Below are 6,991 nucleotides of genomic sequence, written 5' to 3'. Positions count from 1 at the left end.
GCTGCCAAACAAATAGATTTTAGGTGAAAAGCAACGGACAAAATGATAAAAGAATACATTAAAAAATTGTTCTAAAAGCCCCCCTTGGCTTGTTGCCAATGTGGTCATTGCAACTAAAAGCAAGAACCAAATTTAAACAGAGGAAATCCTGTATTGAAGTCTTTCACAAGCATACTGGTATCAAAATACGCTCGTAGACAGCAGACAATTGTTAGAAACATACGAAAAGATCAGTGGCATCTGAATTCTTAACCTTTGAAATAGCGTATATAACCAGGTACTAGGAGAATCAAAGATTCCCCTATTTTTAGGGGTTAATTGGTGGTAAGTGAGAATCCTTGTGAGACGTGTGTGCCTCCCAGGACCTTGAGATCCCCTTTTTTTGAACTTCTGATTAATTGATGTGTTAAACTATTGTGTACTGTAAGTGTAATATATGATATGATACTTTCTGTGCACATGCCACTGATCTTTTTGTATGTATTTTAAACAAATATCTGCTTTTAATGATGTAAGCATAAAGTGTGCATATTTGGATACAATTATACTTGTGTGAGCCCTGAGTACAGGATTTCATCCATTCTTATATGATTCTTTGCATTCAGTTGTGATTTTTGATACCCAGAGAAGCTCTCATTGTATTTGCAGTATTATAAAGTTACTGAATTATACAATTAGTGGTCATTGCCCCTGACTCTCTACCCTGGCTCTACCCTGGTAGCAAAAGCCTCTGGCGCATACAAATTCTATTGCTTTATTGCTTGAATTCCTGTTGGCAGTTAGAGCATTTCCCTGCCAGCAGATGGGAAACCTGTTTAAACTTACACGTGTGTTTAACCCTTTCCCCGCCAGCCATTTTGTCCTAAATGCGAAAATCTACTGCCAAGCAGTTTTTAGACGTTTTGTACTCTTTCACTTTTAGGGCGTTGGGGGGGGGGGTCTTTTAGTTTACCCAGGAAGACAATATATTGTATTTTTCAGGATGACATGAGCTTTCAAAATATGCTAGAATTTTGGTGTCATTTTACTTCTATAAAAAAAATATAGGCTTCTACATGTCTAATAAAATTTAAAAAATTGTTTCACAAAGTACAATCGCATATATTTCTGATATGTGATTGTACTTTGTGAAACATAATTTATTATATGTACGAGAACACAGCCGATTTGTAAAGGTATATGTCTCCTGAACACGTCAATACCAAATAAATAAATATATATATATATATATATATATATATATATATATATATATATATATATATATATATATATATATATATATATATATATATATATATATATAGTGTTATGGAGATTTCTCACTTGTATTGATCAAAATCTACAAGCAGTACACTACCAAATTTCCAAAGCACCGCTCCACAAACTGCATACTTCTGATTTCAAGGCCAAACATTCCACTAACAGCAGGTTTACCTTAGAAAACTACCCATTATTAGAAAGAACAGATTCTGGAGAATCCATAATGGGTTCTGTATATCTATGTACTCCAAACTACCAAGTTACAATTCATTCCTAAAGTTATAATTTTATATAGAAATTGGTGTATTTTCTGAAAAATTACCGCAAAGCTTCCAATCTACAGCATCATACCGGCCACACATTAGGTACCAATGTAAAACACCCTAAATATGATTGTCAGGAGTCCACTGAACAGTTTGATGCTGAATATGTATAGGTTTACCTAAGCATGTGGCATATAGGGGCCCCAAAATGTATACACCCCATATGAGCTATCCGTTCTGTAATTCCAGATACTGCAAAATCAACACATTTACATAGTTTGGGGGGGGGTAAAGATATAAAAAAAAAAGTACGTTCACCCCAGAAAACCATATATTTTTGGAAAGTACACATTCCCGAATCCAAATTGGGTATGCATGTTTTTCTACTCCAAAGCACCAAGCTGCAATCCTTTCCTAAATTTGGCAATTTTGGTGACATTTTCAGAAATTACCTCAAAACTTCCAACCTGCAGCATCGTATTTCCCACATACTATTAGGAATCAAGACAAATCACCCCAAATATGAAAGCCAGTTTTTCAAATTCAAAGGTTTTTATTATTTTAACATTTTCAGAACAACCTCACAGTAGATATCAGTCAAGCATTGGTATAAAGGAGGAAACAGTTATTAGGATTGGCTTGTTGCTGAACTAACGTCCAATCAGAGGCTGTTGAAAGAGAAGAACGAAGAGTAGAAGATAAATGAGAGAAGAAGGGAAAAAGAAAAACAAGGAGGAAGGTTGGGGAGGGAAAGTGGGGGGGCAAATAGAGTCAGAATTGGGCCATCTTACAGAAATGAGGTCAGTTGGGCGCCAAATCTGCCTTCTTTCTTTTCTGGGTATAGGCCTATGTCAATCAATATATATATTACATAGTTACATAGTTACATAGTTAAATTGGGTTGAAAAAAGACAAAGTCCATCAAGTTCAACCCCTCCAAACACCTATCCCTACTTTTAATTAAATTCTATATACCCATACATATACTAACTATAGAGCTTAGTATCACAATAGCCTTTGATATTATGTCTGTCCAAAAAATCATCCAAGCCATTCTTAAAGGCATTAAAGGAAAACTATACCCCCCAAACAATGTAGGTCTCTATAAAAAGATATTGCATAAAACAGCTCATATGTAAAACCCTGCTTCATGTAAATAAACCATTTTCATAATAATATACTTTTCTAGTAGTATGTGCCATTGGGTAATCATAAATAGAAAATTGCCATTTTAAAAAATAAGGGCCGCCCCCTGGGATCGTAGGATTCACTGTACTCACAAACATACCAACAAACCATACATGTTAGGTCACATGAGCCAATTAACAGACAGAGTTGTGTCTTTTGCTTCAACACTTCTTCCTGTTACAGTTAGAGTTGAAGTATTTCTGGTCAGGTGATCTCTGAGGCAGCACACAGACCATCACGAAATGGTGGCTCAAGGCAAGAGATGTAAAAGGGCAAAATTTACTTAAATATATATTCCAGTTGGTAAGATTCTTTACTATGCCACTTAATATGATATGAACTATCTGTTGCTTAAGTGTTCATTTTGGGGGTATAGTTTTCCTTTAACTGAATTAGCCATCACAACATCACCCGGCAGTGCATTCCACAACCTCACTGTCCTGACTGTGAAGAACTCCCTACGTTGCATCAAATTAAAGTTCTTTTCTTCTAGCCTAAAGGGGTGGCCTCTGGTACGGTGATCCACTTTATGGGTGAAAAGGTCCCCTGCCATTTGTCTATAATGTCCTCTAATGTACTTGTAAAGTGTAATCATGTCCCCTCGCAAGCGCCTTTTTTCCAGAGAAAACAACCCCAACCTTGACAGTCTACCCTCATAATTTGTCTTCCGTCCCTCTAACCAATTTAGTTGCACGTCTCTGCACTCTTTCCAGCTCATTTATATCCCTCTTAAGGACAGGAGTCCAAAACTGAACTGCATACTCCAGATGAGGCCTTACCAGGGACCTATAAAGAGGCATAATTATGTTTTCATCCCTTGAGTTAATGCCCTTTTTTATGCAAGACAGAACTTTATTTGCTTTAGTAGCCACAGAATGACACTGCCCAGAATTAGACAACGTGTTATCTACAAAGACCCCTAGATCCTTCTCATTTAAGGAAACTCCCAACACACTGCCATTTAGTGCATAACCTTGCATTTATCAACATTGAACCTCATTTTCCAGTTTGCTGCCCAGTTTTCCAGTTTAGGCAAATCACTCTGCAAAGTGGCAGCATCCTGCATGGAACCTATAGTTCTGCACAATTTAGTATCATCTGCAAAAATAGAAACAGTACTTTCAATTCCCACCTCCAGGTCATTAATAAACAAGTTGAAAAGCAAGGGACCTAGTACAGAGCCCTGCGGTACTCCACTAACAACACTGGTCCAATTAGAAAATGTTCCATTTACCACCACTCTTTGTAGTCTATCTTTTAGCCAGTTCTCTATCCAGGTACAAATACTATGTTCCAGGCCAACATTCCTTAATTTAACCAGTAACCTTTTGTGTGGCACTGTATCAAATGCTTTAGCAAAGTCTAAGTAAATCACATCCACTGCCATCCCAGAATCGAGGTCTCTACTTACATTCTCATAAAAAGAAATTAAGTTAGTCTGGCAAGATCTATTACGCATAAAACCATGCTGGCACAAACTCATAGTATTATGATTTGCTATGAAGTCCAGTATCTTATCCTTTATTAACCCTTCGAAAAGCTTTCCTACCACTGACGTCAGACTAACTGGCCTATAGTTTTGAGGCTGAGAACGGGATCTTTTTTTGAATAGAGGCACCACATTAGCAATTCGCCAGTCTCTCGGCACTATGCCAGATCTCAATGAATCCTGAAAAATTAAGTAAAGAGGTTTGGCAATCACAGAGCTAAGCTTGCTAATTACCCTGGGATGAATACCATCTGGCCCTGGACCTTTGTTAATCTTAACATGTTCTAGTCTCTTTTGAATTTCTTCATGTGTGAACCATGCATCATTAGTTGTATTACTAGAATTGGGACTGTTAAGAAGGAAACCTTAACTTACTGGTTCCTCATTTGTGTAGACAGATGAAAAATATGAGTTCAGAATCTGCGCTTTTATTTTGTTTTCATCAACCAGCTGACCCCCCTCTGATAGTAATGGTCCCACCCCTTCCTGCTTCATTTTTTTACTATTAACATATTTAAAAAATAATTTTGGATTTTTTTTACTGCTAGCTGCAATATCCTTTTCTATAGCAATTTTAACTTGCCTTATAGCTTCCTTGCATGATTTATTGGCCTCCTTGTACCTTATAAATGTTTCGGCTGTACCAGCTAACCTGAAAGCCTTAAATGCACGTCTTTTCTTACCCACCTCAACACCAACACTTCTATTGAACCAAAAAGGTTTTGTCTTGCAACGACGTTCCTTGCTTACAAGTGGAATATACTGACAAGTATATTTATTAAGCAGCATTTTAAAGACTTCCCATTTTTGTTCTGTGTTTAACCCTGTGAAAAGCATTTCCCACTTAATATGTTGCAGAGATGCCCTTATTCTGTCAAAGTTTGCATGTCTGAAATTTAGTGTTTTAGTTACTCCCTTATAGAATTGCTTCTGCAACAGAATCTCAAAGGAGATCACTATTCCCTAAATGCTCACCCACACAAATGTTAGAGATGAGTTCAGTATTGTTAGTTCTTACAAGGTCCAAAAGAGAGTTATTCCTAGTAGGTTCTTGAACGAGCTGGAATAAAAAGTTGTCATTCAGCATATTTACAAACCTACTAGCTTTTTCTGTCTTAGCAACCCCATTACCCCAGTCAATGTCTGGATAATTGAAGTCACCCATAGCAACAACTTGACCCAGCTGTGAAGCCGCTTGTATCTGCAAGAGTAGCTGGGCTTCATACTCGACACTTATACGAGGTGGTTTATAGCATACACCAATGATAATTCTTTTTGTTACCTTTTTGCCCAGTCAAAATCTCTACCCAGAGTGATTCTACACCCTCACCAGTGCCAGCTATTGTTATTTCTTTAGCGCATGGCTTTAATTCAGGCTTTACATACAAACACACTCCTCCACCCTTTTTAATCCCTCTGTCCCTCCTAAAAATGGTGTAACCATTTAAATTCACAATCCAGTCACATGTTTCATCCCACCAGGTCTCCGTGATACCAATTATATCATAATTTTAGAGCATGCAATTAATTCCAGGTCTCCCATTTTACCTGACAAACTCCGTGCATTTGCCAGCATACAGCGTAGGTTACTACTTTTACTTTTGAAATTTGCATTACTTAGTGGAGAATTATATGTTAAGTTAGTATTATTCTGTTTTCCTTGTAACAGAGGGACCTCCTTAGCTGGTAAACTGTATGCCCCCCTCACTCCTCCCCCATGACCCCTTACTAACCCCACTGCCCCGTCTACCCTAGCTTTCCCATAATTCTTTATCTCACCCACCCCCCCTTGCCTAGTTTAAACACTCCTCCAACCTCTTAGCCATTCTTTCCCCTAGCACCGCCGACCCCCTTCCATTGAGGTGCAAACCGTCACGACTGTATAGGTTGTACCCCAACTTGAGCCACGCATTTAGCTCCCTAATCTCCGGCTGTTTTCCTAAACTTGCACGTGGCACAGGCAAAATTTCAGAAAAGATGACATTGGAAGACCTTTCCTTGATCTTAGAGCCTAGATCCCTGAAATCATTCTTTAAGGTCTTCCATCTACCATTTATTTTGTCATTAGTACCGATATGCACTAAGACAGCTGGGTCGTGCCCAGCCCCACCCAATAATTTGTCTATCCGATCAACCACATGCCGAACCCTGGCACCAGGTAGACAGCAAACTGTTCGGTTGTAGCGATCCGGACGACAAATTACCCTATCCACTTTCCTAATAATGGAGTCCCCTACAACCACAATCTGTTTAGGCCTGACTCTACTCTCCTCCCCCTCCACTTACAGATCCCCCACTTAACTCCGGTGTTTGTAACTCCACTTACAGATCCCCCACTTAACAAGCAAACACTTAAGAGAAGCTAACATATAGTTTAGTTCAGTTGGGAGGAGTAGTCTCATGACTGGTCTCGGAAGAAATATGCATCTTTCCACATTTGCAGAGTGATTGAGCTAAGTTGTAAATGCCTGCTGGACCCGAGCGCCATTTGTTCATGTATAAGGTTTGAGTCTATTAGTATCATTAGTTCCCTTTTGCTTGGTACTTCTGTCGTTTTCCAGTATCTAGGTATCAGGAGTCTGGTCGCCGTCAATATGTGAAAGATCAGGTGCTGTAATTGTTTCGGAAACTCATTGAGTTTATAATTTAGCAGCGCCAACGGTGGAGTTAGCTTCATTCGCAAGTGCGTTGCTTGTTCCAGGATTTGCTCTGTGGATATCCACAGATCTTGGATTCTTGGGCACTGCCACCATATATGCAGTAGATTGCCGTCTCTCTTGCAGTCTCT

General features: G+C 38.7%; 1 protein-coding gene across 1 annotated transcript in view; it reads left to right on the top strand.

Moving 5' to 3' along the window:
- LOC108715351 (terminal nucleotidyltransferase 4B) overlaps window positions 1-6,991 on the top strand; it is a 73,894-nt gene that overhangs the window by 46,501 nt on the left and 20,402 nt on the right. The window lies entirely within an intron of this gene.

The sequence above is a fragment of the Xenopus laevis genome, chromosome 4S (genome assembly GCF_017654675.1).
Source record: "Xenopus laevis strain J_2021 chromosome 4S, Xenopus_laevis_v10.1, whole genome shotgun sequence".
In the NCBI taxonomy this organism is placed as follows: Eukaryota; Metazoa; Chordata; class Amphibia; order Anura; family Pipidae; genus Xenopus; species Xenopus laevis.
This window is presented reverse-complemented; position numbering and strand designations above follow the sequence as displayed.